We start from the raw sequence: 23,572 nt of genomic DNA, 5'->3' as shown, positions 1-23,572 counted from the left end.
CTGCCTCAGTTATGCAATTTCAGTTTCTGCATGTTTATCTACTATGCCTGTCATCTTGGTCCTCATATTAAACACTAAATAAATGGAAATGTTACTTGCCTCTGTTACATTACCTTTGTTATAGGTTGTGAATGAGACTTTCTAACTAAAAAGAACATATCTCAAATTATGCCCAGAAGCCATGTGGAAGTTGTTGCAGATTAAGAGATGCAGATGAAGTGATACAGTGCCCACAAACTGCAGTCCAAAACTGCTGTGAAGGTCCCCTGGTATGATGAATCAGAGCCCAGCTCAGTCAGATGCTATTGTGTCAGCAATACACACTTGTCTTACCTGAAGATCCTTCAAACCAGGGCTGCCTGTATATCTCACAACTCCTGAAGAAGATGATGACTTGGCAGGCTCATGATGGTATCAATCTCCTCACAAGCTTTCCAAGTAATTCCACATGAAAAAAGCTTCTTTGCAATAGTAATTGAGGACAGGAACACTATTAGGAGAATGCTTCTTTGAGAGCTGCTAAAATCCCCAGGCCACCATGTTCACTCCTAATTTCTCCAACAGAATTGGATAAAGTGAAATTATCTTATATTTATGGTTTAGGAATACTTTTGTGTTGTCACATAACATCAGCAAAGCATTGTCTTAAAGATAGCTGACAGATACATCTCAAATTTGCTAAATGTATGGTCTAAAGAAATGAATGGATACATTGAGGCAAAAATTGTTTTGGTGCAGTCTCCCAAAACAGAAGCTCACTTTGTTATTCAGTCAGCTGTCAGGGAATTTCAGTGTTGATGTTGTTCTTGCTTGCACCCAAGCATTACCACAAGTCTGCCCAATTAAAAGTAAAAAAAAAAAAAAGCAAAACACATCCATTTTGCCCTGCACCCAGACATACTGCAGGACTGTCTGATTCAGGGCAGGGAGCAAATATTTTGTAATAGTTGTTTGTTTGTTACAGTTGTGTAAGAGTACCAAATCTAGAATAAAGGGGCTCAATCAGCAACTATTAGAAGGAATCACATAATCAGGAACCAGCCTGCAGACACGTAACAGCCACCTGAAAAACAAACAAAGACATTAGACCTGTAAGGAAGAAGGACAACTTTGGACCAGACTGGTCCAGGCCTATGGAAAAGTGTATATAAACTCCAGTAATATCCAACACCCTTTGGGACAGATGAAGTCCGCTTCACTTTCAGCTTTACTCTGAAGAACTCTGAATTTTGGCCATCTCAGCTTCAGAGACTAAACCATCAAAGACTGTGGCCCTAGGGTCAACCAGGTGGCATCAAATTTACAGCATCTTACAACTAGGTTTTGGCTAGCATGTGTTTAGTTGTCACAACACTTGAATAGCAAATGGCTTTCTTGAGGTGTGGAGGCTTGCCTGGTGTCTCAGAAAGCTCTTTTTGCAACAGTTCCCAATCTTCTAATAAGGACAGTTGCAACACCCCAGTACTAACCCCAGAATCACAGTCCTAGAAACAGAGCCCGTAGTACCTATTAGCAGGGCATAGTGTTGCCCTAACACTGAGGGAGCTGAAAGAGTGTCCATTTTTAATATTTTATTACCAAGTTGGAGTTCTTTAAGATATTTTTGGAAGAGGACAGTAATGAAAGTCAGGGAGGAGATACAGGCAACTACAATCCTTTCTTCCCATTAGCTCCAGCTGGTAAGGACATAAGGCCACATTATATGTTTTGGTTTCAGACACAAGCTACACAGTGCCTCATCATCTTCCTCACTTGATTCAGATCAGCACATTACAACCTGTGAACTTTTGTGGGAGAAAATACTGAGAGGTTCATCTGAAAAAAATAACATTAGAGACTCATTATTAGCCAACCAAAAAAGGAGGTCAGCTTCACAGTACTGGAGAAGAGCATGCATGAGGGCTGCAAAGGCTTTGAAATTAAGGATAGGCACCTCATGCTCAATGCTTAGGAAAAGAGAGGAACCAAGAAAAGCATGGACCATGGCAGCCTTACTTTAGTGGCAAGATTGGAAAATTTTTGCACAGCAGCATCCAGATTGGTATTAGCAGCACAAGACTGTAACTACAGCATACACAAGAGGAGACCTAGGACACACAGAAAATTCATTTTATGCAACAAGATAAAGTCAGAGGCAGCCATATGACAGAGCAGAAGGGTTAAGAAGAGCTCCCATGCTGCCCATAAAAGACATTCACAGAAATGTATATAGCCTTTAGATCAACTGTACACTGTCTGCCTTTCCATCTTGGAAACTTATGCAGAGCTAGACTATATCTACATTGCTACAGCCCTCTGCCCCCAAAGCAGTACACATTCCCCAGTCTACATAGAATAGGATAGACTATTTCAGTTGGAAGGATCTACAACAATCATCTAATTCAACTGCCTGACCACTTCAGGGATGAGCAAAAGGTAAAGCATGTTATCAAGAGCATTGTCCATATGCCTCTTACATACTGACAGGTGTGGGGCATAAATCACCTAAGAATCCTGTTCCCATTTTTGACCACTCTTGGTAAACAAACACTTCTTAATATCAAGTCTAAACCTTCCCCAGTGCAGCTTTGAACCTCTTGCATGCATCCTATCATTAGATACCAGGGAGAAGACCTCAGCATCTCTCTCTCTCCACTTCCCCTCCTCAGGAAGCTGAGGAGAGCAATGAGGTTACTCCTCAGCTTTCTGTTTTCCCAAACTAGGCACACCCAAAGTCCTTAGCCACTCCTCACAGGACATTCCTTCCAGCCCTTTCATCAGCTTTGTTGCCCTCCTATGGATGCATTCAAGGACCTTCACATCCTTCTTAAATTGTGGGTCCAGAACTGCACACAGTACTTCAGGTGAAGCCATATCAAGACTGAACATAGCAGGATAATCACCTCTTTTGACAGGTCAGTTATGCTGTGTTTCACACACACCGGGATGTGGTTTGCCTTCTTGGCTGCCAGGGCAGACTACTGACTCCTACTAAGCCTGCTGCCAGTCAGTACCCCTAGATCCCTTTCTACAGGGCTGTTCTCCATCCACTCCCAGCTTGCACTTCAGTCCAGTAGTACTCCATTCTATGTGCAGAATCCAGCAAGTCAGATACATACTGACTCACATGTGCTCAAGGTCAGAATCAGACTAGATGTGGGCCATACAGCCAGTACATAACTCCTGCTCCTTGGTCTCCGAGCCCTACATAACATCCCTGTCCTTTTGGCAAATCCATATAAATTGTACTTTTATAGTATAAAGTCACGACTACAGACTTAATCCTCCTCCTTAATGCCTCCACAACTCATGTCAAGCAAGAAGGGCAGAATATCTTCCAGGCTGCCTTCTTTCTCCAGAACAATTCTGCTTAGCAGTTAGTCAAGTTTTCTTGCAATGTATAGGAACCTGTTTCAGAAACAGGCTTAAAAGTTAGACAAGCTCTGGAGAGTATTTTTTGCCTACCTAGTGAAGGGTGTTGCTTAAGCCAGCTGATAAATACCTCTGAGGTGTTTGTTGCAAGGCTGAATTTTATTTTCAGCTACTGATGTTAATAAAACAATAAATACTTTTTCTTTTCATCTTCTGTTCCTCCAAGTCTATTTTTATAAAAGCAGAAGGAAACATCTTTTATGATCACTACAGAGTTATACAAGTGTGGATACAGTTGGACAGACACAACCAGAAATATTTTCATCTCTATGCCGTTCGTCAGCCAAAACTGATGACAAATGGTGTGGCATTTTCTGTCTCTGACCACTATGCTTTTAAGCAGAGGACTTATCTGTATAAATTTCTTCTTCATAAGTAGGAAGGCTTGTCTCTAAATTGGGACATGCTATGCTGAAAATTTTCATCTAGGAATGCCAAATGTTGCAGAAGCAAGGAGATTAACACAGAGATTTGGCTCAATATAGCATGCCAAGACAGTGGGGAGAAAGATCTTTGAAAAGCTGAGAACTTAACTCCTTTGCTGATGCTGCAAACCAGTGTGAAGGCACTGAATCGTAGCCTGTTTATTTAGCAGGTGCCATTCACGTCAGCAACTGTTGTTGAAAAATACTCTTTGAAGAACTCTGCCAAGATTTGGTGTGCCCATAATTAGACATTGCTTCCTTCTGTTCTATTGCCTCACAACTTACTCAATTCTAGTACTACTTTCTAAACTGGTATCCCAGTGCTCTTTCCGTTCACAATTAGAAATGCTAAAGGGGTGGTTGAGCCCTGAAAGAAGATGACCAAGGGACTGAATATGGACATTTCAGCATATGATACAGAACAAGCATCATTCACAAACAGCTATATTAAGCAACAGGGATATCATAAAGCTGTATTCATGAGTGTTTGCAGAGTGTTTTGAACTACTTGATTAAACAGCACCTTATTAGTGAAAATTGTGATTAATGGGAAGCTCTCTCACAAAGCTCTCTCTTCAAGGACTGCAATAGAAAGAAAGAAATGAGAAGCACATTTCTGATTGGAGTTGCAAAATTAACAGTCAATAAATGAAGCTCCACTGAAAGGGTATTTGGAAGATTGCTTTAATATTACAGAGTTTAGAGTGACCATTTTGTTCTATTATGCCTAAGGTTTTTTTATAAAGCTTTAAGAACTTATTGTTATTCCCCTTAAGGAGGTATTTTTACAACATGGTGAGAGAGATGCCAGAGATTAAGATAAAAGCACAAGCAGGGGCCCCTGGGATCAATATACTCCACTGACCCTGAGCAATTTTGTTACTCCATTATGTTGCATAAAGCAAGATGGTGCCTTTTCCATCCAGCTATAACACTGATTCATCAGAGAAAGAGGGACACTTGATCCTTCTCATTTATTATTTATAAGATAGGACACACACAATTTATCTGACATCATCTTTGTCACAATTAATGAGACACTGAAATAAATCAGGTTCTGTGGCATCATGAAAGAGGTGAAAAAGCTCTTTTGGCTCTAATGATCCATTTTCCTGCAGTAGATGAGTGCTCTCTAGTGTGTGCAGGCAAATAATTTGTTGCATATAACTGTATATGCCCCTAAGTAATGAGCTTTCCACATCACTACTGCGCTTTGGGGGAAGTCCCCGTGTACGTGCACATACATTGTATAAACGTCAAATTAACCAATGTGATTTAATGAGATGTGTACAGCATTGACAAAAATAACCAAAGGAAACAAAAAAGCATGGAAAGTTCTTCAACTCTTACACCTAATTTGCTGTGGTGGATCAACACTGTTAGGCTGAGATACTGCATCGCACAGGACTGCCAGAATAACATGGGCATATCCCAGAAGTTAGGGAAGTGTTTCCAATGCCATATCTAGAAGGAGGTAATGAGATGAAAATTACTAATTAGCATCTGGAAAGAGACTCCACATCACTCTCCGGTGCAAAAACCACTCTCTAATGCACAGCCTGCTCTATCTCTCATCTGCAGACTGCTCTAGACAGAGAGCCTGGCTCAACACATGCCCTTCCTAGTTCCATACAGGCATGAACTTGGCTGCACCTCTGAGCACAAAGGAGAGAGGTAAGAGCCCAAGAATATTTTAATTCCCTAGCTCTCTTATTTAGTGGCACAGATATGAGCAGGGCCCCCAAATTGACCTCTGGGGAGCAAGAGAAACATAAGATGCTGCTAGAGGGTAGGAGCAGGCCAGTGACACTGCTTTTACAAAAAAATCCTCATGGGAGTTGATCAGATGTCATAATTCATGTAGGAAGTGGCCTGAAGCAGAGAAAAATAACAATATAGATTGGAGGGGGGTGGGGGGGTGTTGGGAAATTAAGAGGAATGGGGCAATTTACAGGAAAATTGCAGGTAGCATAAGCAATGACTGAGAGCACAGTAATGCAACTTCCCTTCTCTCCAGACATCTCCTGACACTACTGATTTCTTTCATTGTGCAAATGACTTTATGGAACAGGACTCAGTGACAGCTGGTGCCTGCTTGTAAAGCACATCAGACCACTTGAAACTACTATCATGTTCTCCAGGATCTCATCTTACATTGCTTAAAACCTGACAATAATTTTGCTCTTAAGGCTGCAAAGCTCCACCATGTATCAGTAATGAAGAGACAGGCAAGTAAATTAACCTATCCTAAAACAAGGTACAAGTTGTGAAGTTTTGCTTCACTGAAACTTTAACTAAAATGGGTAATTTAAATACTGGCATTGTTATTTCCTCCTTCATGGAAGACCAGAGTGGTAAATCTCTGAGCTTTTAAGATAGGGCAGCTGGTGGAAAATAGGTGGTGATTAGGTTATGCAACCAGCAGTATCATTCTCCTGTAAGAAAGAAGAGGCTAAACCTTATCACTGAAGAGTGATAAGAGACTGGGCCACATTAATGCCCTCCTGAGGGGTCACCAGAAGAGCTCAAAACACCTGCCTCATGGTGTTCAGCGTGTAATCACCACCCACCAGATGCTGCCTTGTTTTGGTTTCACCTGGTTTGAGACAGTTTCTTAAGGTAAGTGTAGGGAAGACAACTCTGCCATATTTATTTCTAGTCTGACTTTCACAGCTGCACATTTTTTTGTGCATAAACACATTCAGTTCTTCACGGCCACTATGAAGCCTTCCTTCTTCACACAGTTCTGGGGTATCCCCATCACAAATGGCAACATGCTTGCTAAAAATCCCAAGCAGTTATTGTCTTCTATTAAGCCAGTCAGAAAGAAGAAAAATACTAAGGAAGTAGACCACCCCACCTAATGATTTTGTTTGAAACTGATAAAATGTGACTATATCCATGGAATACACACTTATTAGTGTGCACCTGCTGCACAAAATTAATGTACAATTATAACAGTTGTACATTACAAATATGCTATGCATTAAAATGTATAACAATTTGTTATAGTTCTTAGGTGGAGCAGAAATAATTGCTCAATAATTGTGTGCATAACAACAACAACAACAAAAAAAATACTGCTGAACTTTTTAAACTTATTTCTAAACAGATTAAATCTTCCAAAAAGATCAAATGCTTTGAAATCTGACATGCATTTTTTTCCCAATTCCAGTTATTCAAAGGGTTGATACAAACTGGGCAGCTAGACGCTGTTAAAATGCTTCAAGAATCACAGAATCAGTAACGTTGGAAAAGACCTCAAAGATCATCGAGTCCAACCTGTCACCCAAGACCTCATGACTACTAGACCATGGCAGCAAGTGCCACGTCCAGTACCCTCTTGAACACCTCCAGGGACGGTGACTCCACCACCTCCCTGGGCAGCCCATTCTGATGGCTAACAACTCTCTCTGTGAAGAACTTTCTCCTCACCCCAAGCCTAAACTTCCCCTGGCACAGCTTGAGACTGTGTCCTCTTGTTCTGGTGCTGGTTGCCTGGGAGAAGAGACCAACCTCCTCCTGGCTACAACCTCCCTTCAGGTAGTTGTAGAGAGCAATAAGGTCTCCCCTGAGCCTCCTCTTCTCCAGGCTAAACAATCCCAGTTCCCTCAGTCTCTCCACATAGGGCTTGTGCTCGAGGCCTCTCCCCAGCCTCGTTGCCCTTCTCTGGACATGTTCAAGTGTCTCAATGTCCTTAAATTGAGGGTCCCAGAACTGGACACAGTACTCAAGGTGTGGCCTAAGAAAATACTCTAAGAACACACACTTTTGTATATTTAAAAAAAACCCCTCATACAGTGTTTTAGAAATTATGCTTTTGAGAGCAGGGTCCAAGCAGCTCCTAAACATTGTGAAGTACAATGATCACTTGCTAATTTCAGGGGTGTGGTATATCAGTTTTCCTGGAAGTGCTCCTGTTGCCATTGGCTTTACACGGAGCCACAGGCAACCATGGTCCTAAATTGGGCATCATAGATCCTTCATATTATTTTTCTATGGATCTGTGCCTGTTGCCCCAGAAGCCATAAAAAAAATGCACATCTGAGAAAAAGGAAATCAATTAAGCAAGAGGGACAGAGAAAAAAAAGATTCCTTTGGTCCCCCAAAATGCCAAATTCACCCTGGTGTAATTCTGCTGGAAACAATGATGTACACAGGAGCTGAACTTTTTCCCCACTGTCTTCACACAGCAGTAGGCAGCCTATGAAACAATTTTATCTAATTAAATTATGTCACGGTTCTGCACATTTTCAGTATGGGAACAGGAATTCTCAGTGGAATTGGGGTTTTGTGTTCTTTTTGTACTCTTACAACCCTTACATAACAATGCAAATGACTGCTCTCTTAATCTTTGGAAATTCTGTTTCCAACCAGAGATGCTGCTTGGTGTTGGGCATGGGTAGTTATTTGCAGCCATCAGCATCAGGAGCTGCAGTTCTGCTAGGTCACAGAAGAATACTCCTCCTTGCATCAACTACTCATACTCCTTAATACACCATCACAGGCTTCTCATCACATCTACCCTGCTGTTACCTCCCTTGGGGAGTGAGATCTCCCAGTCACTTCTGCAGCAGCTGGGTAAGTACTGAGGTATAACTGCAGAGGCTATCAAATAGATGATATTCTTTGATTTAGACCAAATCACCATGGCCTTATTCAGTACTTGGAAAGATGAGAGTTAAATTAATATTCTCATCTAATAACAAGAAAAATAATCATTGCTTATTCTTTTTATTCTGCTGACATGCATAGTTGTAGCTGCAATGAAAAAAATTGTCTGATTGTCAAAAGGCTTGATGAGAAACAGTGTAGTAAACTTGATCTAGGTTTGCTTTTTTACTTTTCTTTTCAAGCTGTATTAGACAATAGGGCCATATGCAGAATAAAAAGAATCAAAATTACTTGCCAAAGAACAAGCCCTTGTATTTCTATAAGGACAAATTTTTACATTTAAAAATACACATATCTACTTCATCTAGAAACTGACCCAAGATAGGAAAATATTCATTCCTTTCAGTGGTAAATCATACTTGGCACTCTCTTTGGGAGAGCTATGTTAAGAACCAGTCTCCCAGTGGTAGCACAAAACACTACTGGAATTTCATAAGCTTTCCCCAACTGCATACACAAGAAAAATTAAGAATAGAGCACTTGGCACAAAGAAAGTTTGTGTAGCGAGTCACTCTAGGATATTTTTTTAATTAAGTCAGCCATTGTAGCGTGAAAAAATGTATTGTGTATCCTGGTGCTTGAATGCAATGCTGAAATTCAGAGGGAGGCCTTTGCACAGGGCGGGTGGTACTGCAGCAATCTCCTAGCACATCTATAAAGCAGAGCCCCGACGAGCTATCAGGAAGGGAGAACAAGCTCATGTGCAAAGTCCTGCGCTTCACCCACCCTGACAGCGCACTGCAGCTTGTGAGTCACACAGAAATCCTGTAGACGCTCAGACAATACAGCTATTTGCCTAAATACGCCATAAAACACGCCACAGTTAATGCTCTCTCCACCTGTGAGTGACAAAAGCACGGGGATAGCCATAAAACATCTCCCACAGACAACTGCAGTGACCACGGGATCTGCTAGCGAGCTCATACTTACAGCATCCGCCGGGACAAAGCTCAGTATGCAACTATTTCTTCATAAACTGCTTCCACATGCTGGTCTGCTCATTGTGCCATTTCTTCCATTGGTTGCTTGTGTTTGACAGCATCTGGACTGTAAAATGATCCTTTTCCCCCCGGTTTTTGCAAAATCAGCAGGCTGCAGAGAGATGCGTGACCACTGCTGCAGCCCAGACGTATCCAAACAGCCCAATGCAGCAGAAGCTTTAGCTCCCCCTTCCCAGCGTGGGTTTATTCTTTCTTTGTGTGTGGTTTCTTTTCTTTCTCTTTTTTTTTTTTTTTTTTCTTTTAAAGAGATATGGTCCCGACTAACCTCAGGTTTCAGGAGCACAATACAAACTGCAGCCACGGGGTAATCGTTGAAAGTAGAAGGGGTTGCAAGGCAGTGAGCCAGAACAGCACATTTTTCAGAGATGATACTCAAGGAATAACTTGGATTTGAAGTGAATATTTCCTATCACAGATCCAGTTCTGTGGTTTGTTCTGTTTAATTCAAATGTACATTCTGACATTTTGCTCTTATTTCTTCACTTTCTGCATTTCTTCCAGCTTATACAATAGGAATAACAGATTTTTCTACCTATTTCTTTCATACCTGAACTATCTTGCTGTGTCAAAGAATGTTATTTAAAGCATCTACAATTTGAAGAAGTTTTATCTGAAAACTTCTGTCTATACAGCAGCTTTAGTAAACACCCTTACTGTTCTGCCTCTACCTCACTCCTTCACCAACAGAATGCTATGCTCATGCTCTTTAGGACTGTCTTGGATTAATTTCATCAGTGGTGATTACAAATTCATGTGCTAATAGCAGCATCCTGGGTTTTCTTTTTTGCAAGTTGTCACAGGTAGGTCTTAGCACTTTTATGCTAAAATTTATCTCCTTATGTTTTTCACATTCATATTCCTGATCATGTCATCAACTCTGCATAAAGCAAACCTCAGAAGAACTGAGGATCTCAAAGAATTGAGGATCTCAGACAATTGAGGATCTCAGATACAGCCATTAACCAAAATAAAGATTGGACTGTTCAAGGCATTTACTCAGCTCTTGTGAGACCCCCACCTCGAATATCACATCCAGTTCTGGTGTCCCCATCATACGAAGAACACAGGGCTGTTGGAGTGAGTCCAGAGGAGGGCCACAAAAATGATCCGAGGGCTGGAACCTCTGCTATGAGGATAGACTGAGGGAGCTGGGGGTGTTCATCCTGAAGAAGAGAAGACTCTGGGGAGACCTCACAGCTGCCTTCCAAAATCTGAAGGGATGCTACAGGAAGGCTGGAGAGGGACTTTTCATAAGAGTGTCTAGAGATGGGACAAGAGGGCATGGTTTTAAATAGAGGGAGATTAGGTTTAGACTGGATTTTAGGAAGAAGTTTTTCAGTACAAGGGTGGTGAGATTCTGGAATAGGCTGCCTCCTCCCTGGCCATGTTCAAGGCCACTTAGGATGAAGCCTTGAGCAGCCAACTCTACTTGAGAGGCATCCCTGCCCATGGCAAGGAGGTTGGAGTAGATGGTCACTAAGGTCCCTTCAAATCTAAGCCATTCTATGATTTCTAAATTTTTCATTCTCTCACTATAGTCACTCATGTTAGGCTGTCCTTCAAGGAAAACCATGAAACTTTTCCTTTGAAAGCTCTTCTAATCTTAATCCTGGTGCTTTGAATCCCATACACTTCAGTGGAGAGTGCTGTCATTCCCCATAGTCCAGGAATGCACAGACAGAAATGCATCTTTCCAACCCCTGTCAGTCTTCATTTAAAATACTATACTAACATACAAGAACTTCAGGACTGGCTGAAAGTGTGAAAATAGTGATTTCTAGGAAGTCTGGAGCTCTCTTTTCCCTGTGTAGTCTTTGGCTGTGAAGAAGGTGCACTAGAAACGTATACTGGGTAACACCTGCAGTGGCAGAGAAAACAAATGCTGACAGGAAAAAAAGCACAGTGCTACTGTAGCCATGTACAGACAGAGGACTCCTTCCTGGAGAACTCCTGGACTTTACTGTGACTCTGATGCATTTGGTTTTAAAAAAATGAAAATATATAAAAAACACCCACACCAAACCCAAAAGCAAACCAACTCTTTTCCTGCCAAGGACCTGAGGCTGACTTCTCTCAAGTTGAAGACTAAAATAACAATGCAAACACTAAGAGGCAGCTACAGCATTGTATAAAAGGATATATTAATCTTCCAAGGAAAAGAAGCTTGTTTCATGTTAAAGTACATCTGATAACAAGTGAAATGATTCATGCTATCAAAAGCAATCTCCTCATCCTTATATTTAGAGTCCTGCTCATGGAAGGTCAAGAGGTAGTGAGAATATGTAAGCAACTAAACTGATCCTGCTTTTTGTAGCACAAAGATCAAGGAAACCACATTTTTCTGGTCATCACATCTCAGCTTTATGAGTTCACCACAGCCACAGTAAGAAATCCTCTCTGAGTTCAAGTAAACAAAAGGACATTGTAACCAGGCAGACTGTTTTGCCAGGGAAACATGCAGTGCCAGTCTCCAAAACATTGCTCCACTGGATAAGATCCTGCAGCACAACAATCTCACACAGCTGTCATGCTGCTCCAACATGTTGGCACTCCAAGAACAGCACCTCACTTCCTGAGCAGGGCACGTGTGTCAGCTGCAATTGCCTCAGGCTTTGCTGACCACATAGATCAGTAGGGTGGCATCAGCCCTGCTTTTCAATGTCAGACCCTGAAAGCAGAAAAAAAAATCTATACAGGGGGGTAGGAATGAAGCTACAGATGACACAGGAATCTTTATAAGGGTAGGAAGCAGTGGGGAATCGGACATTGAAAAGGGAACACTTTAAAAGTATTCTCTCACAAAGCGCTCAAATCCTTTTTAAGCAGCAGGCATGAGAAGTGATCCTTTGACATTCCCTTCCTAGTGCAAAAATAAATAAATAGATAAAATAGTTTGGAAACTGCTTGCATTGTTTGCTGTCTTCTTGTGGAAGAATGTCAGCTGAGGGCAATCCGGTGTCTGGAAGCAGTCTGGAAGGGCAGCTGAGCTTTCCATGTGGGAAGCAGGTGAAGGGAGAATTTATTCTCCAGAGGCAGTTTAAAACAAAAGCAAAAATAAGTATTTGATTGAGGAATTCACCATCACAGCTGTGAAAATCAAGTTAAAATAGAAAGCTCATTGCTGCTGCCAAGTTTTATATGACTTTTATGGGCACTGACTCAAATGCATTGCCCACAAGGCTCATCCCTTATGAAGTTTACGCACCTCCTCCCTCAGTAAGAAACATTCCTCTTACTTCTCTGCCTCTTTTATTTCACCTCCCTCCTCCCCAAATGGGACATCTCTTCTCACACAACATTCCCACTGTTGGCAGCCTCTGCACAATGCCCATGGAGGGAGAGGCACAAAACCACATCCCCTGCTGCCCTTTGAGCCCTGGCTGCCATTCAGCATAGTGGCCATAGCAGGGTGGGGAGAATTGGGCTCCCAGTGGGCAGCACAGGCTAGGGGCAGCAGAAACACATGTACCCCTGCAATGCACCATGCCCTTGCAATGATCCAGGCCAAAAACATGGTGTCAGCATTCACATGCAGCTCACAGGCATCACCATAATAGGGCAGCTTGAAATCTTCCATGAATGGCGTGTATTGAATTTATGTAATGAACCCAGGGAGCTATAAGGGACTAATTTTATGGAAAATCTAGAAGAGGTGACCCAGCTATTAGGAGAAATGTGAAACAAAATTCACAAATCTTAATCACAGTTAATTTTGAGAGAGTTTGTTCTAATTCCTTGACAATTTGATTTTATTTTTTCTTCCAGGCACATCAAGATCACACTCCTCAGCTGCTGGAGCAAATCCAACAATTTCCTGTTTCATCTGTCTTCCCAGCCCCCCCAGCATACCTAACCTCAAATTAAAAGGGATAAAAATAAAGCTTGGCCACAAAACCACCCTGTGAAACCCATCTCTTTGTGACCTACACTACATAACAGCAAAGATTAAGTGGGCTTTTTGAAGTCAATGAATGTGCAGCAGATATATAATTAGTGCCATTTAAAGATAAGCCAAACTGTTGACAATCTGAATTAATTTCTTAAAACATCAGCAATAGTGAGAGGGGTTTTATTGCATGAGGTTAAACTTCTGGGACTAAATTAGTTGGATATTGTAGTAAAATCATTGTAATACTTAAAGCAGCAAACACCGCAGCACATCCTACTCCAGCTGTCCCAAGTGACTCAAATGTGGTTTAAGGTGCTGCAGGGAAAAGAAGTTAAAATAAATTATAGAAAATAAGGAAGATGGGAAAGGATCAGTCTAAGTGAAAAGTGTCCAGTACTCTGAGTGTTGAGCCTTTCAAGTCTTATTCTTTTCTAAGTTAAAGCAATGGTTTCTGCATTTTCTAATTGATCGTAGCTGCAGTAGACCTCTTATTAACCTTGATAAAAAGACAGAAATGTTAAAAATTAACATTTCAAGGCTGTGATCCAGTATAATTAAAATACCATCTTGCCCAGACTGTTAGTGCCATAATGATGATAATGCCAGCAAGGCCAGGCTATTAGAGTTTGGGTGATTAAAATACCAGCATAGCCTTGTAGAGCTGGAGTGATTAGTACGTTGCCAACCCAAGCCATTAGTGTTAGCACCACCAATGGTGTGGAATTTTATAGTTCTTTGGGAGTTTAATTTAGACTCAGATTAGATGGACATGCTTCTTTTTCATTAACTATGCTTTTCATCATTATTATATATATATATGTACACACACACACACACACTACATGTTTCAAATATTCATGGAATCATAAGAAAAATGTGGTTTGTTGCATTTGTACAACCATGATAATGGAAAATTTAATGTTTTGTCTGGGTAGGAGGGGTCATAAAAAAATAATGGATTATCAAGTAAGAATTCCAAGCAGAGAAATTAAAAAAGTGGTGAGATGTATTCACCCTCTAACTAAAATGTAACTGCCAGCTTTCTCAGCCCATGACGTGCATCCCACCCAAAGCTATGCAGCCTGACTGACCCCAGGGTAGTAGATGTATTAACTGCTGCAGTGCATTGCAGCACTCTGTGCTTCCTTGAGGCAGGTGAGGAGCAGCTGATGTGAAGAGATTGCTTTGACACCAAGCCTTCAAATTCAGGAGATTGGCTTTTTTCTGTGATTGATACTGGCAACATTGATAGAGGGATAAAAGTGCATTAAGGGCAAAAAGGCCTTAAAGATGCACTTGCAGAGACCTCAGTTAAGGCTCCCCAGTGTGGTGGGACTATGATGAACCAGCTTTGTAGAAGCAGATACAAGAGGTTGAAGCCATGTCACATCAGATAGTTGGGCTGTAGTGCTCAGACAGTGTAAAACTCAGAACTGCATCTACACTGCTTCTTAGGAATGGTATAGGATACACATATACACCATGCACTCTATATATATATTCATATATGCATGCTGACCATTTTACTGCTACTTTTTATTTCCTGTATTTTAACCAACTATATGGATATCCATGTGATCTTATCCTGTGACCATACAAAATACCTTAAAAACCTCAAATGCCTTTGGAAATCTAGGTAGAGAGGGTTGCCACTATCCCTGCCTGCTTTTTCTCTCAATTTGAGTAGGCATGAGATGTATGATTTGCTCTTAAAAAATTCATGTTGACTTTTGCCCAGTGTGATAGCTTTTTGTATGTCCAATAATGTTATGCTTTATTAGAAATCTTGTGAAGGTGTTTTGTACAAATATTTGGCATAACAGTCAGTAGTTCCTCATCTGCCTCCTGGAACTCTATCTGAAAATGGTCTCAGCTGCTTTCTGGCCCTGTGGGAATCAAAGGGATTTGATGCAAAAATTACAAGCATGGATAATCATTCAGTTATTTCATTCCTGAGTTCTTAAATAAACTTATTTTTGAAAATGGCCCTGGTAAATTGTTACTCTTCATTTTATCTAGTGTTCTACACATACTTCACTTCAAGGCAGATACTCTGTGTAGTTACCATCTGGAAGGATGCCGGCATGGAGATTTCCCTACACCCTGTTGCAGTGAACATAGATACAAATAACCAATTGATCATTTCTGATACTGGTTTATTTTCTTTGTTTACCATGGAAGAGATTTATGAGAAGTGTTTCAAAAACTGTAGCATTAGTTCTGTGCTTTTGCAGGTTATTCCTCAGTAATCATCTTGGATCTGCATCACTTCCAGTTTTGGTTTATTTATGAAAGGCTGTTTTCCAACATGAGAGGGTGTTTCACCTAAGCAATGGTAGCCAATACCTTCTTAAACATGATATCATACCACAGAGTTCAAGACCAGCATGAGCCATCTTTAGTTCAACAGCCTGAGCAGAGTCACATCTAACACATTATTTGCTGTGATTTAAATGCCAAAGAAATATGTTCAGGAGAGAAAGATTAAAAGACCCGTATATAACAACTGCCAGACACATCAACAAACATAAGTAGAGCTTTCAAGGATCTCTCAATCTGCTCTTGTGCCTGCTCTCTGGGGATCATGGCAGAACAGAAGAGATGGCTGTGTGAAATCAAGGGTGTTGAACTGCATTTTGAAGACAGCTTGGTAGCATGAGTCAGACTGCAGCATCAATGAACCTGTACCCTGCCTCCATCCTGCAGTCAGAGGAAAGAGTATTAATTATTAACAACAAATAATAATAAAACTATATAAAAAGCATAAATATATTGTCTTTTATGTACATGTTCTATATATAAATATATAGAATGTAATTTTATTTATTTTATGGATATATATATTTCTCTCAAAAGTCTACAAAATAATTTGATAATTGTTATCATTAAGGTTGTTTATTACCATTATCTTCCGATGAGGTATAGAAATGAAGAAGGAAATTGTGATCTACAGGAGATAGAAAAGGTGAAGTTATCAGCCAGTGAGAGCTGTTTGCAAGATTTGACATGATTCTAGTTAAGCAGGATGTTGAAAAGATGTGAAGAACAGATTCAAAGAAGTCCCAGCAATACAGCTGGAAAAATCTCATTCACCTTGAAAGAAGAGACTAAATCTGCTTAATTTATCAAAGGAAGGTGAAAAAAATTTATGACTGATCATCAGCAATACCCATGGATAGCCAGAAGAAGATATTTTTAAGCTACTGGACAGCATTAATTTTTCATTCAGAAATTCTCTATGCATTTTTTTCATGCATTTTTTCCCCATTTATTTGTGGCTATTCCACATCTTATATTCGTGTTTTTAGCAGAAATTCATCCTTGAGCATAAAATTAGGAAGTATTTCCTTCTCAAGCAACCTTTCTAAATCTGTTTGCATGACCTTCTCGATAACCAGCTTTGCCTTTTACTTCACATTTCATCTCTGTCATGCCCCAGTGTATTGGTCTATCAGACAAACTCACTCTTGGGGAAAATCTTCCCTTGCCTGCTTTTTGTCTGTCACAGTGAGTACACTGTCACTTTTTAGTTTCTCTCATGTTTCATTGTGTTTAGGCTCTACCTACAAGTCCATGGCCTTTTATTCCTGACCACTACTACATCATACTAGTTAAGCACAAATGGGGCTCTTCTCCCACTTTTCCTTCTCCATCTCCCCTTCTCCTTTGCCCTGAAACCAGTTAGAGGGTCCAGAGCAACAATCACTGCAGCAGGTCATTCCCTGGCAGGGGCAAAACCCACTTCTCTCCATGACCTACAGAAATGTCTCAGACCTAAGCAGGATTTCTCTTAGGATTTTGCTGCTAACCAGCCTCGCTTCTTCTCATCTTTTGGCCATTGGTAGAAGTTGTGTGTTGACCTCTTCCAGGAATACACAGAGTCCAGCACAGTCTGGCCATGGTATTGCTGCTCCCAAATTGGAGTTACATCTACCACGTGCTCAGTCTGTCACTCAGGCATACATACAGAAACAGACAGGAACTGGCTGCAACAGATGTCAAACATGCATAGGCATAATGAGAGGATTCTGATTAGTGAACTGTTTTCCATGATAATCTTATAGTGATGGCATTCTGTCTCCTTTGCATTGTCAAGGAATATTTTTCATTTACCAGGAAGTACAGACACTCTTAAGGGATTAGATGTTACATGGAGTACCGTGTCCAGTTGTGGGCCCCTCAGTTTAGGAAGGATGTTGACTTGCTGGAACGAGTCCAGAGAAAGGCAATGAAGTTGGTGAGGGGTTTGGAACACAAGCCCTATGAGGAGAGGCTGAGGGAGCTGGGGTTGCTTAGCCTGGAGAAGAGGAGACTCAGGGGTGACCTTATTGTGCTCTACAACTACCTAAAGGGAGGTTGTAGACAGGTGGAGGTTGGTCTCTTCTCCCAGACAACCAGCACCAGAACAAGAGGACACAGTCTCAAGGTGTGCCAGGGGAGGTTCAGACTGGATGTTAGGAAGAAATTCTTCACAGAGAGAGTGATTGCCCATTGGAATGGGCTGCCCAGGGAGGTGGTGGAGTCACCATCATTGGAGGTGTTCAGGAGGAGACTTGATGGGGTGCTTGGTGCCATGGGTTAGTTGTTTAGGTGGGTTGGATTGGTTGATGGGTTGGATGCAATGATCTTGAAGGTCTCTTCCAACCTGGTTTATTCTATCTTCTATCTTAAATAAAGAGATAATAAAATAATGTACAAAACAATAAGTACAAAAATGATTGTAGCAGCACCCATACCTCTGGTGCAGTCACAGTCCTCAGGCCCTTTTTACAGCTGCCTTATGATGTTTCCTAAACATCCTGTGATTTGACCCAAAGTGAGCCTAGCAGACCCATCTCATCAAAACATCAGACCCAGAAGCTTCCTTTCTGTTAGTCACCTCAGGCAGGGATACAAGGAAAATATGATTTCACAGGCCATCATCTCTAAAAGATGCTCTCATGTATCCCTTCCTTCAAAGGTATTTCTCATGCCTGAGGAGTTTGTACCAGAGTGGTTTCTAAGTCTCCTCTAGAAGCACTGCACTGTGTTTCCATCTACTGCATAAGAATATGAGATGTAAAGGGTGGTGTTTTCATTATTGTTTAGATTTTTGACTGTCTGCAACATCAGCTGCTGACTTTTTAATGATGCCCTGTCTTTATTATAAACTATTGTGGTTGCAAGTCAACAAGGGTGAGCAGAATGATAAATATATGGGTTCCCTTTATGTGCCTGTGGTTTTTTTAGTCACTTTGCTTTTCTGGGTCTATCTGAAATCAAGATAACTAGTCCTCAGTTGCAGTGATAGGTAGTGATTTCTTTTTGGCATCTTGTTCATGACATCAGATTAATTAATATCCTCACTTCCAGTTTTCTTTCCATCACTGGATTCAGATCCACTTTATCATGAGACTGAGTCTTGCAGGCTTGCCAGTTCCTCATTCATGAGCTCCATCAGAGCTAAGGGAACTTGCATGTTATACTCACACAGGATGCAGAAGCAGACACAGCTCAATTTTCCTGTGCTCTGAACCAAAAGCTATTTAGCTGTGATTAGCACAATCCTGATCCCAAGCTATTAAGCTCTGCTGAGAGGCAAACTATATTAGCTTAGTCTGGATGGCCACATAAACACTTGGAGCAGGGAAAAAGTGAGCTCGTGTTGGTCTGCAAAAAAAATCATGTAGCTAGAACCATTGCCTACATGCATGGATCTATTTCTAACTAAATTTTGCAGATTGAGCAAATCTGGGGGGATTAGTGAACACACTTGAGGGCAGGCCATTTGGAAGACCTAGACAGGCCAGAGGAACCATCCAACCTTATGAAGTTCAAGGACAAATGCAAACTTCATCTGCTGTAAAGCCTTTCAAGACAGCATAGGCTGCTTCTGCCTAGCTGGGGGCAGCTTTATGGAGTAGACCCTGGGGGGTGGTGGACAGTAAGCTGAGCATGAGCCAGGAGTGACCCTGGCAACAGTGAAGGCCAAGAGCTTCCTGGGCTGTGTGAGCAGGTGTGAAGACAGAGCCAAGGGAGTCCCTTGATCATTAGACCATAGCTAGATTACCACATCCAAATCTGGGGCCCTGAATATGGGAGAAACACTGACTATCTGGATCAAGTTCAGCTGAGGCCACCAAGTTGGTCAGAGTTGGAGCACCAGCCCTCTGGATTGAAGCTGGAGGAATGGGCTTCTTCAGCCTGTGCAGAGATAGCTCCAGGTCACCTAACAGCAGCTCCTCATTGCCTAGGAGGAGGTCAGTGAGGAGAAAGGAGACAAGCTCTTTGATGGCAGCGCATGATAAGAAACAGCAGGTTAAAAAAGGTTAAAACTGGTGCGCTGGTTTGGGCTGGGATACAGTTACATTTCTTCATAGTACTTTGTACAGGGCTATTTGTGGTGAAAATAGTGTTGGTAACACATGAATGTTTTCATCAGTGTTTCATTGATGAAGTGTTTCACTGTTTTCAGCAATGCTTATGCAGAGTCAAGACTTTCTGCCTCTCAGGCTTCCCTACCAGCAAGTATAGTGGTGCACAAGAAGTTGGGAGGAGACACAACTGAGACAGCTGACTTCAACTGACCAAAGGGTTGTCCCTGACCATATGGCATTGTACTGAGCAATAAAACTAGGGATGACAGTTGGCAAGGAGGATGCTGCTTGGGATCTGGCTGGACATTGGTTTGGTGGGGGGGGGCAATTGCATTCATTTGAATAATTTAGGATTTTTCACGGGCTTTAATTGCCTCTCTCTTTGTTGTTTGGGTGGATGGAAGGGATGAACCTATATTTTTTTCTTTAAAAAATCTTTTTAATCATTCAACTGTTTTTATTTCAGCCCACAAGATGCTTTCTCACTTTTACCCTTTAGATTCTTCCACCCATCCTATTAGGGGAAGCAGGTGTGTGGTGCTTAGCTGCCAGAAGGGATTAAACCATCACAATCAGAAAGAAGTTTTTCCCCAGAGGACACCCAAGCACAAGCACAAATTGCCCAGAAATGACTTTTTATCTCTGGAGGTTTTCAAGCCCTGATTGAATGAAGTGTGGTCTGACCTAAAAGTTGATCCTGCTGTGAGAGAAAGTTGGATAGGAGGCCTCCTGTGGTCCCCTCTGCTGACAGTGTCCTGCAGTTATGTGATTCCGTGATCCTCTGTGTCCATCTTGAAAATGTGTCACTCCAGACCATTCAAATTCACAGAATCAAAGAATCACAGAATGTTAGGGGTTGGAAGGAACCCTGAAAGACCATCTAGTCCAACACCCCTGTCAGAGCAGGATCTCCTAGAATAGATCACATGGGAACTTATCTGGGCAGGTTTTGAGTATCTCCAGAGATGAAGACTCCACACTTCACTGGGTAGCCTGTTCCAGTGTTCTCTCATCCTCACAGTGAAAAAATGCTTCCTTATGAACAGACATCACAGCAACAGTTCCACTTCCCTTCTGTCATGCGTGCAGAGCCACCTCCTGATGTACCTTGTACCTGTCTTCTGTCCAACCTCAGCACTGCAGCTGTGGTTTGGCAAGAGGGTGGAAACAACTTATTTGGAAACTGAGAAGGAGAAGCTTCTTCATCCCTTTTTATGAGTAGCTCTTGATTTAAAAAACAAACCCAAACCCAAACAAAACCACAAAAGAAACTCCACAACAAACCAAAACACCACAACCAAACCAAACCAAACCAAACCACTGCACCTTTATTTTGCTTTTGCATAAGCAAACAAGTCCAAAAAAGAATTATGAGAGTCCCTTTATCTCTCCATTAGGAAGCTTAAATGGGAATCTGGGCTATCTGCCTCGAAGACAGACCTGCATGTTGGTGCATTTCTGTAAGATATTCTAGAAGGTAATAAAAGGCTCTTGAGTAGCATGTGAGTGTGGATTTATATGTGATATTGTTCTTGGATTGCCTCAAGGATAGTTCTGGTTATGGCTAAAGAGCTTTATTCCCAGACCAAAGGCATTGTTCATAATTTTAAAGCAAACAACAACAACAAACCCAACCAAACAAAACAGTCAAGTGTTTGGTAGTTGGTCATTGTAGCTCACTTCCAAATGAAATTTTCTGTTCTAATTATTTGAAGTGTTGCTTTTCAAGTCCATACTTGAGGTATTTTGGAGGAAAAATAAATACAAGATGCAGTATAAAATTACAGAAGCACAAAACTAACATAAAACTAACATTACAGAAAGAGATAAAGAATTGCAACATTCCTGTCTGAGGAAAGATGAAAGAACATGTCCCTCAAACTGGGATGGAAAAATCCCTTTTGTTGGGACTCTGTGTTACCGAAATGACTGAAAATTAAATATACACAATTAATCTAGGCAGCAATTACTCAGAAAAGTCTGCATTTTCGTGCAGCATGTCTTTAAAAATACAGCCAGGTCCCCATGGTTAGGTCAGCACTGGCATCGAGTAGTAGCCACCACATAGTTTAATTACTTCTTGTGTTTCACTTCCGCTCAGCTTCACCAGTGGGCAGAATTTCGCTGTACGGGTCAGGGATAAGAGGACCACGGGTTGCTTTCCCCATTTCCACCACGAGAGGTCCCCCCAGCTCCGCAAGAGGGACTGCCGCGCTGCGCGGAGCTCTCAGCCCCGGGCACACCCTCACCCCGCGTACCAGCACAGGAGGCGCGGCTGCAGCCTGGGGCTTGGCACCGCATCGGTCACCGCGGCCTCCTGACCACACCACTTAGAGACTAGGGTGTCTAAAATTGAACACCTGACTATGAGGCTTGATTCACTCTTATTTTCCCCCCTTCAACGAATGCGCTCCTGCCGGGAGTGAGAAGACGCTCCAGGGTTAAGATCCAGCAGAGAGCAGAATCTGCTCGTAGTTTGTCCACCTAAGTGTGTAATTGTGTTTGGAGTTCTTTTACACCAGAAGGTAGTTAAAACTGGCGCGTGCAAATTTCTGCCTTGTAGTCTCATCTTTGCAGCTTCATATTACTGTTTCAAAGACTGAAGTTAGTTTTTTAATTCTTTATTATAGAGAGCCAGTTCAAATAGCAACCAAAACTAGAAACAAACAAGCAAAAAATGGCATCAGCTGAATATTCAGAATAACTCAGAAAAGTACTCTGACTCTGATGAGATTTCAGATAAATCTAACTACTGTCACTTCTCTCCAAAGTTACTTTTAAAATTATAATGCAAGTGCAAATGCCTGGGTGCCAAGCAGAGGCCCTGAGCAAATGGATGTGAATTGCACCTTCTTTTCACACAGCACTTCTCATATGCTTTCACTAAAGCATATTCTGAGCTGCTTTTGGTAGGCATCCAGGTGACTTCAGGCATGGGTGTGTTCCAGCCAAATTGTTAATATGAATAAATGATTCATGGTAGTGAAAGCGACACATACCTGTGCAACATTCATCAACATGAAAGGCTGATGCAGGCAGCAGGGCTTTAGCCACCTCGTTAGCCTTGGTCAGTGCAGCATCTCAATGATTGTCATGCATCTTTTGCTAAAAAAATTTAAAAACTAAAACTTAAAGCCATATGAGGGACCAGCTCATTGAAACTTAATCAACATTGCAGAAAGGAATGGCAAGGAACAGGTTGTACAGTTAGAAAGAACCAAGGGCTAAATTTGGCAAGACTGTGCCCCAGCCTTAATCCAACAAAGCATGCATTTAATTTTAAGTTCATAAGCGATTCATTAACATCCGTATGGTTATTCTCGTGTTTGAAATTAAGCACCTGTAAAAATGCCATACAGGATTGGACCTCTCCCTTCAATACCCTCGGAGTGTTCACACAATAGTGCCCTTTGTAGTGTCTGAAAATCTGGTTTCTCAGCTTCCTTTGCCTGCAGTGATACTGCATAATATGAGAAGCAGCTCATTTTGGGCCCAGTCCTACTATGAGATCAACTTTGGCAGATGTCAAAGTTGTAAGAGTCTCTGTAGCCCAAGCCACTTAAAGCCTGTTTGCACCAACTGCAGCAATGACTCCAGGTGCCTGTGGCATTCTTCACCCATCAAATTCAGTCTCAAAGCATGGTAAAACATCTTCAGCCTGGTAATTCAAGATAATTGCTGCATCAGGTGAACAGCTTTAGCTTGCATAAAACTTGCATAAAACTCATGCAGTGCCTTGTCATGACACAATGCCATTTACTTCTGGCCTCCAAAATTCTGACTTCTGATTAGGACACTATAAGAATACAGGCCAGT

At 41.6% G+C, this 23,572-nt stretch overlaps 1 protein-coding gene and 1 long non-coding RNA gene across 5 annotated transcripts in view; one reads left to right on the top strand and one right to left on the bottom strand.

Moving 5' to 3' along the window:
- Positions 1-9,883, bottom strand: part of SACS (sacsin molecular chaperone) — a 70,163-nt gene extending 60,280 nt beyond the window's left edge. For 2 of the 4 annotated variants that reach the window (XM_068143967.1, XM_068143991.1), the window contains exon 1: positions 9,441-9,883. The gene's annotated coding sequence lies outside the window, so the exon portion shown is untranslated. Of the gene's footprint in view, positions 1-333; positions 697-9,440 lie in introns of those variants that run through there. The other 2 variants (XM_068143977.1, XM_068143984.1) reach the window with 1 other exon arrangement.
- A 7,886-nt stretch (positions 9,884-17,769) lies between these two features.
- Positions 17,770-23,572, top strand: part of LOC137443853 (uncharacterized) — a 115,744-nt gene continuing 109,941 nt past the window's right edge. The window contains exon 1 of the long non-coding RNA XR_010988004.1: positions 17,770-17,853. This is a non-coding gene — a long non-coding RNA (uncharacterized lncRNA). The remainder of the gene's footprint in view (positions 17,854-23,572) is intronic.

This window comes from Melanerpes formicivorus, unplaced genomic scaffold (assembly GCF_026170545.1).
Source record: "Melanerpes formicivorus ecotype bairdi unplaced genomic scaffold, bMelFor1.0.p_v2 SCAF_1, whole genome shotgun sequence".
Lineage (NCBI taxonomy): Eukaryota > Metazoa > Chordata > Aves > Piciformes > Picidae > Melanerpes > Melanerpes formicivorus.
This window is presented reverse-complemented; position numbering and strand designations above follow the sequence as displayed.